The sequence below is a fragment of the Miscanthus floridulus genome, chromosome 6 (assembly GCF_019320115.1).
Source record: "Miscanthus floridulus cultivar M001 chromosome 6, ASM1932011v1, whole genome shotgun sequence".
In the NCBI taxonomy this organism is placed as follows: Eukaryota; Viridiplantae; Streptophyta; class Magnoliopsida; order Poales; family Poaceae; genus Miscanthus; species Miscanthus floridulus.
Window position 1 is genome coordinate 70,593,144 of NC_089585.1, and position 12,384 is coordinate 70,605,527.

The window sequence follows — 12,384 nt, forward strand, 5'->3', positions numbered from 1 at the left end:
GATGTTATGTATGGTACTATATTATTGCAACCTTCAAGTTAGTATTATGGGTTTGTCCCGACCTAGCTAAAAAAAATCCTGGCTTCGCCCCTGGTCATCCTGTATTTTGAGCATATTACAGTCAATATAAAGCATTTCGGGTGAAAGCTCAGCAGACTGTGGAGGTAGACAGGCCCTAATATTTGTACATCTTCTACGAAAGCTCTGCACCGACCCAGTCTGCTAGCCTAGAGCGCCAGCGCGTGGCCTAGTGATGATGGGCCAGCCGGGCTTGCTTTTATCTTCGCGCCGGCTTAGGCATAGGTATCCTTAATTTTCTTACTTAATGAGCTGTTTAGCTCCTATGAATTGAAACCAGTATCTAGAAAGTGTTCCTTATTTTGTTATTATTAAATCATCTTCTAATTTCTCCAAATTTCTGTGAACCAAACAGGTCTTTAGAGACCTTCAAAAAAAAAAAGGGGAGACATGTGGCTGACACGAAACCTAACGGAACTTTTTGTACGTGCATTGCAAACTACGGGATTGAATTCTACAGGTTACACTCGGACCATACAACTGACTAGAATCTCAATCGAAAGCAACGGCAGATACACAAAGTAGTTGTGCAAAAACAAGTTCGAGAAAAACAAAACAAAGCGATTGAAAATTAGCCCGATAACCTATGTTTGAAGTTATAGTTTACTTTGGCGTTGTCTAAAGTCAAGGTTCTCTAAATTTATTGATTTTTTTAGAAAAATTGTATTAACATTTAAAAGTTCAAACAAATTCTATAAGTTTACTTAAAATTAAAAATATTTAGCTTATGATAAAGCTGAAACAAACAAGTATAATTTAGGATGGCCATGAAAGTCAGTTTTCAATCCTTGATCACATCCTTACCCCACATATCGCACATTGCAAGGGCGGAGGGTGGGCACAACTAGATGTGGGACTTGTGCCATGTCGCACATTGCTTTTTAGAGTTGTTATTATTACTTATAGGCTTGCAATGCATGTCGAATTGTACTAGTACGGTATAATAAGTTCTTATCTTGGCACAAGTATGACCCATGATCTGCTCGTGTATCTTTATGTTGTGTCATTCTAATCACGTTTCTCCAAATACCTTTACTTGTTTTTTTTGTCCGCTCACAATTTTAGATGTACTATTTATATAAAGTTCTAATTATTTTTATAATCCATTCAAGAATGAGGAAAGAAGGGGTTAGACAATTAATACTAGGCAATGTATTGTACAGTTGTCGATGTACGTACAAATCATTTTCGTGGCCGGTCTAAACACACTTCAAAATACAGGTCATACGACATATCGTCCATCGAGATCCTAGACACAACATGCATGATCCTCGTATCTATACCGTTTGGACCGTACCGTGCTAAAAGATTATGCTACTATTCGTCCCCATAATGACGTCTTAAATTCTAGCTCAGCCGCTCAAGTACGTCCCCAATCTAGACCACGGAGAGTCCGGCAGTCTAAGACTAGAGGGTATTTGGATTCCTGTCACAGCTCACCCCGCCACAGTTTGGTTGATATTAAAGCCGGCTGATAAACTGGCTGTAATTGTTTTGTTGTGAGAAAAAAAATACTGTAGATTCTAGCTGATAAGCCGGTTGATAAGTTCAAACGCAGTTGTTCGGTTCATGCGTAGACGAAGGCAGTCATAAGAACACCACACTCATTTGCCATTACGGAGTGTAGCGAAGGATTTCGGCGATCAGCCGAGTGCTGGGAATTGGGATGCACAGTATGGCGAAAAACCAAACATCGCCTGGAGGAGCTCTTTGCCTCGGAGGACGATGTCAAACGGCGAGTCGGTCCAAGAAGGCAAGTGTCGTCGAGGTGCCGCACGCCGGCTGTTTCCTACCGAAGTACTCCTACACCGCATCAGGCCATGCCGTCCCTGTCTAGGCCGGGGCACCAGCACCCAACTACCACAAAGACAGAGCCTCGCCCAGAGCAGAGCAGTGGCCGGACCACGTCCGTCCGCGCGCGCCGTGCCCTCCGGTCTCCAGTCCCACCCGCTCGGGCTTGGGCAGTTGGCCGGCGAATCCGTCCAATCGCGCGGCGCTGCCGGTGGTGTTCGGCGACCCCACGCGCGTGAGCGGGGCCTCGTACAGTATTTGCGGAGACGGCGCGGCGTGACGACGCGAAATGGAGGCCCGGTCGGGTCGGGTCCCATGCGAGTGTGCGACGTCGCAACGCTTCGCTGCCCGGTCCTTCCGTTCCGGTGTGAATGCGATTGATCCCCCAGTCGGGTCTGAGACACGGCAGGCGGGCACGCGCAACGCACGCCAGGGCTCCCTGTGCCTGACGAGTGACGACCGGCGGGCGGCGCGGCGGGAGCTGGGCTGGGCTGGGTGGCTGGCTGGCTGGCTACCCATACAAACATGCTCCCTCCGTTCAGAAAAAGACGTAAGCTTTAACTATGTTTTTTTTCTGGACGGAGAAAGCACGACGTATGGATGGTTCGGTGCGCTGCGGATAAAAAGAAGCTGTTTGCTTGCAGCTTGCGAACAAGGGCCTTGTTTAGATCACCTTTAAATTCTAAGTTTTTTTATTCTCTCCATCACATCAATTTTTAGTCGCTTGCATAGAGTATTAAATGTAGGTAAAAAAAATAACTAATTACATGGTTTAGTTGGAAATCACGAGATGAATCTTTTGAGCTTAATTGGTCCACGATTGGACAATATTTGTCAAATAAAACGAAAGTGATACTATTTTTCAGATTAAAAAAAAAACTTTCAATCTAAACAAGGCCGTGTTGCTTTGCTAGTGCAGTCGCCACTTGCCAACCTCAACAAATATAAAAGCCAAATGAATGCGGTTTGCAGAGGGGGCAGCACGGCGCACCCGGACGTGCGTCGGCGTCGCCGTTTGGCCGCGTTCCCGCCCCACTTGTTTGGCTTTGTCTGTCCCAATGAGAAAAGGGAAAAAATTGTTCTCGGATAATTAACCTCAGGCCGGCCGTGAAGTAGGCGTTGTTTGTTTCATTACTGCGTGTACCGTGTACGTGATCATCAACAAAACTTGGAGAGCGCAGATGGGGCTGCCTTGCACAATAAGAGCTCTTTTGGAAGTAAGAGGAGCAAAACCCAGGGATAAAAACATCCCTAATTAAGAACTAAAATAATAATTAAAATGGTATCTCTAGGGATTACCTACTCAGGAAAAAAAGTCCGAGATCCCGAAGGGATTGGAGTTTCCAAAATAGGCCTAATGGGTCGCGCGCCACATCATTCCTATACAATCGCCTGACGTGCTTCTACGACAGGCCTGCCTTCCATTACAAAGCTCCTGTTTCTTGGGTACAAAAACCTATATGTAGAGACATGGAGTAGTATCTCCTAGCCAGTGGCAGAGCCAGGAATTATGTATAAGAGGGGCCGGCCCAATAATTTCAAAAATATGAGAGTTGAGTGTAGCTTATTTGTTTAGATTTTTGTCCCGGGGTTAGGGTCCCATTTTTCTGGACTTATTCTAGTATTTGACGATTTAACAATGCCCGTTGTTCTTTACGTTAGGAGATGACCGTGTCTATCGATAGTGGGACGCATGTGATGAATCATGAATATTGAAATCTATCGGCTTAGTATTTCGGAAGTGCTCATACCCGTGGTAGGTAACCGTGTCTGTCGACAACAGGATACATGTGATTACTCATGAATCTTGAAATCTACCTGCTTATTATTTCGAAAGTGCTCATAGTGGAGTAGGATGTGTGTTCGATCATAGGAGCATGTGTACGTGCACGTATGTAAGATTCTACATTTATAGTGCAATTTGCAGTAAAAAGGATGGCCATTGAATATGGTAGGGAAATAAATACACATTCAATAAAATTTGAAGTATAATGAAACATAAGTGTTTTAGTAAACCAAAAAGTTTAATAGATATATCCTAATATGGTAGGGAAACAAATTTAAATAAATCATATATTTTGTTCTAACTATATTGTGTGTGATTTTGCTATCTAAAAGATATCAATAAACATTATAACAAGATTTTCTTTATTATACACTTTTATATATATATATATATATATATATATATTGGTATTGTTAGGGGGGCATGGCCACCCCCTTGGCTCCACCAATGCTCCTAGCCCACTTCTACCACGGTCTGCATTGGCTTGAGATCCGCTCCGGATGAGCTTATTGTTTAGCTTTAGCTCGTTTGTAGGGATGAAAACGGATCGGATACGGACGGATATCACTGATATTATATTTGTTTTTATATTTCTGTTCAGATTCGGATTCGAATACGGATAGTGTCAACCATGTCGGATAGGATATGATTTAATATCGACATCATAAATATGCGATTTGAGTATTCGGATACGGATACGGTGTCGGATGTTGAATACCCGGACTCGGATATGGACAGATCTGAACCCCTCTAAACGGATTCGGTCTCGAATATGGTCGGAAAATATCTGTACCATTTTCACCCCTACTCGTTTGTAAAGCACGACGACCCGCTCCCCCTCCGCCAGCAGCGGGGCTACAACGAACGTTGCGAACCTATTAGCACCAGAAAACAGAATAGCGTCCACGCACAACGATGTGAGGGGAGCCACAAACCACACTATCTCGAACCTGAGCCTTTCGACGAGCGTCTTTAGCGGGTTGGCTGGTTCGTATCGTTGCCGGTTCGTGAAGAAGTACTGCTGGCTGATTTGTGTGAGAGAAAAATACTGTTCCGACTGAAAATTTACGATCGTTTACGACAAGCCACACCCAAAGAACTCCAACGCTGCTAGCAGCAGCAGCACAATGCACGTGACGAGCCCCGAGACAGCAGCAACGATCCGGCCAGTGTCGACCTCTGCCTCCGTGGTCGTCAAGCCCGCTACGTGGCATCCCATGGTGGATCACTGCGCTATGCTGTCGCGCTCTTGGTATGCTACTGCTGTAGTACACTGGTATTGTCTGCTGCTGTTCTACCACGCTGTACAAAGGGCTCTGCTGCTCTTCCAATTTATAGGACAATGGCGCGAGATGTACACAGCACCGAACCGACTCCATCCGAGCTCGGGGCAGACACTACAGATCTACTACTATGCCAATTTGCCGTTTTTGGCGCCAATAGTTCGCCAACCACCGTCCGCTCTGATCTAAAATCCTTTCTTTCAAATCGTCCACTCTGATCTAAAATCCCGCCGCCACGTGCCTCTAGACCTAGCTCGGAGCTACTCGCCGTAGCCTTTGTTTCTCGAGCCACAGCCGTTCACCCTCCCTTTCCATATGAACTCTTATATAAAAAACCTCTCTCTCTATATATATATGTGATCCGGAAGAACTGGAAAAACACGTCAGCGTCCCACCATGGCGCTTGTCAGCTGAAACTGTGGGTCCGTTCGGCTGTAATTAACAGCCATGCTACAATATTTATAATGGAACTTTGTTCTATTATCTTAAAAAAAGTTAATGAGTACAATGTCAATTTGTATAATGAAGAAGAATGTTACAAAACGATTCGATTCAGCAAACAAGATATAATCGCATGAATTAATCCTTAATCTTTTACTAGTACCGACCTTCACTTGCTAGCCAAAGGAATGCAGAGCTCCAAATTCTGAAGAACACGTCCGAAGATACTACTATGGTACCATTCGGTTCGGCAAATAAGAAATATTTTATCAAGCTTGCTGCCCGTTTCAACCTGAAAGAGGAAAGGAAAAATATGTGTTTGATTTGAACTCCATACAATTTATGAAAGATCATTCTTTATAGTCATGCTCTCTCGCTCATGGGTCATTTCTTACCGGCAGAGATTTCGAAATTATCATCACATCTTTTTTATTTTTTTGGTCACATGCCATATAAACAAACAAAATGGAAAAAATATTTTCGTGAATCCACAAAATGGAAAATATTGATCATGGAACATTTCGAATCTTTACAAGCACAAGAAAAACAAAAACAAAAAAATAACTTTCTCATAGTTTCTTCTTCATCTTTGTACTTGTATTTGAAAAAAAAAATTGATATCAGAAAGATTGAATCTTGAGAGAATATGAACAAAGAAGTTATTCCACAGATCCCAATCTTTCAATAAAATAGGATAAATAATCAATTATCACTAGCCTAAGGGCACGAATTTGAACAATAAACTCCGAAAATATACTAAATTGATGTGTGTTCGAATAGTAAACATGAATTAAAATCTGTTCCTGCACAGTCGAACAGAATTAAAAAAAAGAATTAAAAAGAATTAAAAAAGAATTAAAAAGAACTAAATTTTTGAACATGAGCTATACCTGTTCCTGCACAGTCGAACAGAATTAAAAAAAAAGAAGGGACAAGCAAAAGTTCCAGTCTTCCAGATGATTCCTTGTGGTTACCACTCACCAGTGCTCTCCCATCACAGAGGGAAGGTAGCAGGAGAGCTGCTCCATTGTGGAATTAAAATCTCTGGAGATCTAGAAGTGAGTTCCCTCTGCCTTGGGAGGTGGTCTGGTCAGCTACTCGCATACTCAAACTGGGAGTACTCACTCGTATCCGGCTAGCGGCTATGCCCTTGTTGTTGTCGATCCGATCACCTGTTCCCACATACGGAGACGATGCGTTTATGAACTGAACGCGGCTAGCAGCTTCATGAAATGAAACCACTGGAACCGAGACAACAAGCACGACACGGCGGATGTATGGCCAGTGCTTGGCACACGCACTCGCGATAGCGTTGATCCCGCTCCGTCACCGTGAGGGCACCGCACGCGCAGAGTTTCTCCAAAAGCGGACAGAAGCCAGGTCGTGGGCGGCCTTGGGCCCTCGGCCAATGTATGTACGTTAACGGTGCGGTGCGGATAAATAAAAAGTAGAAGCTGCTTGCTTGCTTTTGGTGCAGTCGCCGATCCTGGAGCGTCACATCGGATTGGATGTTATATAGGAACGTTGTATGGAATATTCGAATACTAATAAATAATAAATTATAAAATTCGTCAGTAAATCTTGAGATAAATTTATTAAGCTTAATTAATCCGTTATTAGCACATGGGTTACTATTGCACTTTATTATCAAATCATGGATTAATTAGGTTTAAAAGATCCGTCTCGCAAAGTAGTCGCAATCTGTTCAATTAGTTATTTTTTAATCTATATTTAATACTACATATATATGTCCAAACATTCGATGAGATAAGGTATAAACTATGGGATGAACTAAACGAGGCCAATGCGGTGTGCCAAGGGGCAGCAGAGCGCACCTCGCCGTTTGGCGGCATTCCGTGCATGGCCCCACTTTCTTGTCTGTCCCAATGATGAGAAAAAAAAAACAAATTGTTCTCAGATAATTAGTAGTTACTTTTAGTCATCAAAATGTCAAACACCCTGACTAAAAGATATCACTAAAGTTTACTGGCTTTAGTCACTGAGAAATAACTAAAAGTGACTAAAAGTAGTTCAAAGTGACTTTACTCTCTTTTTCTTCTCTCTCATTTTCACTTTTAGTCTATTTTTAACACATAGATCCAAATAAAAGGTCAAGAAACGCCATTAATCTCACCCTTCCCGTGACCGTGAGGTAGGCATTCATTACTGCGTGTACCGTGTACGTGATCATCAACAAAACTTAACTTGGAGAGCGCAGATGGAGCTGCCGTGGACAATATTGACCATGCTCGTTTGTCTTATAATCCGTACTTTTCAGCTTATTTTTTTAGTTAAAATAGTATTTTTCTCTTACAACAAATCAGCTGGAATAGTGTTTCAGTTTATTTTTTCAGCGAAACGAACAGGGCCAATGGGCCGCGCCACACCATGCCGGTACCCGAGGCACTTCTACCACGGCCTGCCTTCCGTTACAAAGCTCCTGTTTCTGCAACGGCTGACAATCTTTGGGGAGAATTTTTACAATGGTTGTCATAAAATGGACGGCTCACGAGGACCGATCCGACGGCTAAAAAGGCAAAGGAACCAAGAGGAACCAATTTAAGAGGTACCGGGAGGAACCAAGTGCGTACTAAATGGTGGGACTATACGCACCGGGTGCATACTAAAATTGATCGGATCAGCATATGAAAAAAGTGGGAAATTTTCTATTTTTGAAATTATTTTACGTAATTGAGGGTAGAACAGTAAATCAATGGTAGAAAAATAATGTTTAGAGTAGTAGGGATGATTGAAGTACTATAGTCTTTTCACGTATAATTCTCTTCGGACCACACCAGCCCGGCCCCTCTCTCTCAGTCGCTCTGTTCTTTCTCTCTATGTGCTGCGGCGGCAGGCGGGGTGAGGACGAGGGCGTTGGCTACGGCGGCGAGTGCGAGGGCAGGGTTGCGGCTTCCAGGGCATGCCATCCCTCCTCACCAGTCCTTGGCGAACGGCGGCACCACATAGATCCGGCGATGACGGTGGAGGAGGCGAGATCCGGGCCCGGCGTTGTAGGGTTTCGCTCATGCCCCCACTCAGGTAACCTCAAGCGTCGTCTTCAATCCCAATTGCACCCGAAGCTACAAGTCTCTCAGCTTAATTTTGTGTCTAATTCGATTTGGTTTCTTCGAATGCGTTCGTTTCATCTCAGCTTCATTTTGTGTCTAATTCGATTTGGTTTCTTCGATTGCGTTCGTTTCAGGTTAGCGGAGCTAACATGAGACCGGCCATGGCACTGACGCAGGCCAAGTCAGGTCTCTTCGTTGGCATAAACAAGGGACACGTCGTCACCAAGCGAGAGCCGCCGCTTTGCCTGTCCGATCGCAAGGGGGTAAGAATATCCGTTCCGAAGCCTCCGATCTCTTAATACTACTCTACGATCTCAATTGCAGGTGTAATCTAGCCTAAAGGAGCAAAATCCTGCTATTTTGTGTTCTGCTTCTTGTATATATCTTAGTTGAATTGCAAGTTATGAATTTATGATTTATATATTGGACATAAAGGAACGCTGACTATTTTGTGCAATAATTTATTTTTGACTTGGTAAGAGATTGGCATTTTGGTATGGTGGATTCTGCTGGATTACATACTCTAGTGGATGAGTTGCTTGGTTTTGCGTATTTGAACTGCAATGTTACTTTTGGTGTATCATTAATGTTAGATAATTGATGTTTGATGATTGAATAATCTGAATTGTTAGGTCAAACAGGCTTGTTGCTTTTGGACGAAAAAACTATGGGCGTAGAAACATTTGTACATTGAATAGTCCTTTTTTAAAACAGCTTTGTTGTGTTTCTTGCCTCATCTCACCTTTGGCAATTTGGAGATTTTTCAATACTCCAAGTTGCTAGTCCTGGAGGCAGATATAAATTGGTGAGACATAACGTGGAAGCTTAGTCACATTGTGATTTTGTTTCTAAAACTTCTCACTAAATGCATCTTTTTAGCACATGATTCCTAAGTAGAAGTTTTACCTAATTTACATTATGACTGGTTTGGGTTGTAAAATTGAGGCATAATGTGAGTTTGCCGCTGAATGATCTGAATTGGTCAGTCTACTAAGCTAGGTGTGGTGCTTTGGGAATGGCAACACTATAGTTTTAAAACATTTGTGGAAATGATACCAGGATCATTACTGTAACAAATAAGCAGCCCCAAAGTTCATACTGATCATCATGTCTCATCTCACCTTTGGCAATCGGAGGATTTCATTACTTCATGTCCCTAGTTCTAGAGGCAGATATTTATTGGCGAGACATGACATATAAGCTAAGTCACGTTTTGATTTTGTTTCTAAAACATCTCGCTAAATGCAACTTCCTAAATCAGTTGATGGAATTTTGACATGATGCTATCTTAGTTTTTCTTAATGTTTTCTGGTTGTTAATGACTTCTTATTTTTATTTTTTAGCATCATGGTCTTATATCTTTGTCATGGCCCTTTTATTTCAGAAAGCTACCAAGAGGGTGACATTCGTTAGAAGCTTGATTAGGGAGGTTGCTGGTTTTGCTCCCTATGAGAAACGCATCATTGAGCTTCTCAAAGTTGGGAAGGACAAGCGTGCACTTAAGTTGGCTAAGAGGAAGCTTGGTACTCACAAGAGAGCAAAGAAGAAGAGAGAGGAGATGGCAAATGTTGTTAGGAAGATGAGGTGTGGGGCCTTCTTTTTCCCATTTTATACTGTGCTTACTATTTCATTATGTTTCATCATGATGCAGTTTACTATGCAAGTGCGAACTTCTTTGTATTGTGTCATGAGTCTGCAATGAATCTTTTGGCACTATCTTGGTAGCAGACCTCTTAAATTAATGGTTGAATGTATGATATTAATCGATTGTAACTTACCACAAGAATAAGAAATTCCCTTCAAATTGCCTTCATCACAAAATTGACATTTGACATAGTACATCATGTCTCCTTTATCCTTCCTGCCAACAATGTACTCACTCATATTATCGCCATCTAGAATGTCAATCGAAAAACACTTCTTGGCTGCCTTTATGCTGAACTGCATCGTGGCAAAAACTGTTGGAGTGAATGATTTCACGGCTTCTATCTCAATAATTGAAGCATCTGGTTCTGTGCATGCCTCAGATTGCAATGCATCAGTGTCCAACTTTGCCTCATTTGTGCGTAGCCCTGAAAGGCAGTGCTCCATGTGCTTTACCATGTCAAGCAGTGTCATTTTACGATCTAGACGCATATGAAGCCTAGAGGTTAGGCTCTCACTCCGTTGGTTACTCCTCAGTCCTAAGTAGCACTTACTAGCATGATACGAAGCACACTAGATTTCCCTCATATCATACATCTGATACAACCATGACTCCTTATTTGTAACCTTATGCTTATCCAAAAATTCCTACCATTTTCTCTCGGTCTCTTCTATGGACCAACAATCATAAAGGAAACTCCTGAATTCATCCTTGACAACATCATCCTTAAGATTACACATAATGTTCTGCTCAATATGCCATATGCAGAGCCTATGCGATGAATTCGGCCACACCAGCCTGATTGCTCTCTGCATAGCAAGGTCTCCATCAGTGATCATGGAGATTGGATGCTTCTGAATCATGGCCTCGGAAAATGTACTCAACAACCACACATATGACTCAATATTCTCATGAGAAATAATTCCACATCTAAAAATAACTGTGCTTCGATGGTGATTCACCCCAACAAAAGGAACAAGGGGTAGGTTGTACCGATTAGTTTTGTAGGTGCTATCAAATACAATGACATCACCAAATGCTTCATAATCAAGCAGACATTGACTATCACACTAGAATAGTCCCTTCAGGTGTCCTTCTCCATCAACCATGTGCTTGAAAAAGAAATCAAGATCTCTACGCTGAAGTTCCGTCAGGTAACTGATGACTGTTTGAGCATCATCGGCAGCAATTGTCTCCGCCTTATAGCGATGGCAGAAATTATACAAGTCCCTTGTTGTACACCCAACCTTATCATACCCACCATACTGCATTTCCAAAATATCCATTATCTTGTGTTTGCGGATCCCAGAACTCTCCATCTCCATGTGGCAGAACCGCCCAAAATAACACACTTACGGAGGCGCTCGTCTTCCACCAGACACTAAGCACCCCGAAAGCAAGCTATAGCGGGCGGTATCCGTCGAGCACACCCCAAGGGAGAACCCGAAAGATCCACATTTTTCCCAAGGATCCAATAATGAGAACGAGTTACAATACTTATCCATTTCATACATCAGAGTTTCTTAAAAGTACATTATTACAATACCAAATATCAGAGTGCGGAATGATAAACAGCAGAATTTAAAAATAAACATCTAGCGATAGGGACGAGGATCCGTCTGAGCCCACCAGAAGAATCCTCCACACAAGGTACTTCTCATGCATCACCTGTAACAGGGGTAAATAAACCCTGAGTACACAATGTACTCGCAAGACTTATCCGACTAGTGGGAATAATTTCCCGACTCCAAGGAATATGATAAGCTATATGGCTTGCTGGTTTCTTTTGGCAGAAAGAAATACTAATAGTGAGTCCTTAGTTATGTATTATTATTATCAGCCGTATTAAGTTATCATCTAGCCAGTCTATATAAGCATCTGTTCTACTTTCAAGCAAGAGTTGAGCAATCAGTTCCATTTCTTCTCCTTTCACTTTCAGTTCTTACTACGGTGCTAAACACGAGACAAGCCGTACCGGATCGCCCGACGATTCGCGAATCAATGTGCCCAGCTAGGTGCCCCGAAGACACACGCCCCGCTTGTACCCCAGGCACAAGCAGGACTAACCCATTACTCTCCTGTCCCGGGTGTCTAGGTCCCCGCCCAAACTTGGACTCCAAGCCCTCACATCATGAGTCCCGGACTCAGTGTGGTGCAAGGACCTCCACCACCTCCTCTTCCCATCAGTCGGTCCGGAAAGAGCTGGATCCGCGACAAGAGAGTAACAAGTCTTCCCTTCGCCCATACCCAATTATGCGCTCGAGACAATAAATCTGTGACTTGCCCACGATG

General features: G+C 42.9%; 1 pseudogene; it reads right to left on the reverse strand.

Moving 5' to 3' along the window:
- Window positions 1-10,160: 10,160 nt before the first annotated feature.
- LOC136460669 (protein FAR1-RELATED SEQUENCE 5-like) lies at window positions 10,161-11,201 on the reverse strand (annotated as a pseudogene).
- Between the last annotated feature and the right edge of the window lie 1,183 nt (window positions 11,202-12,384).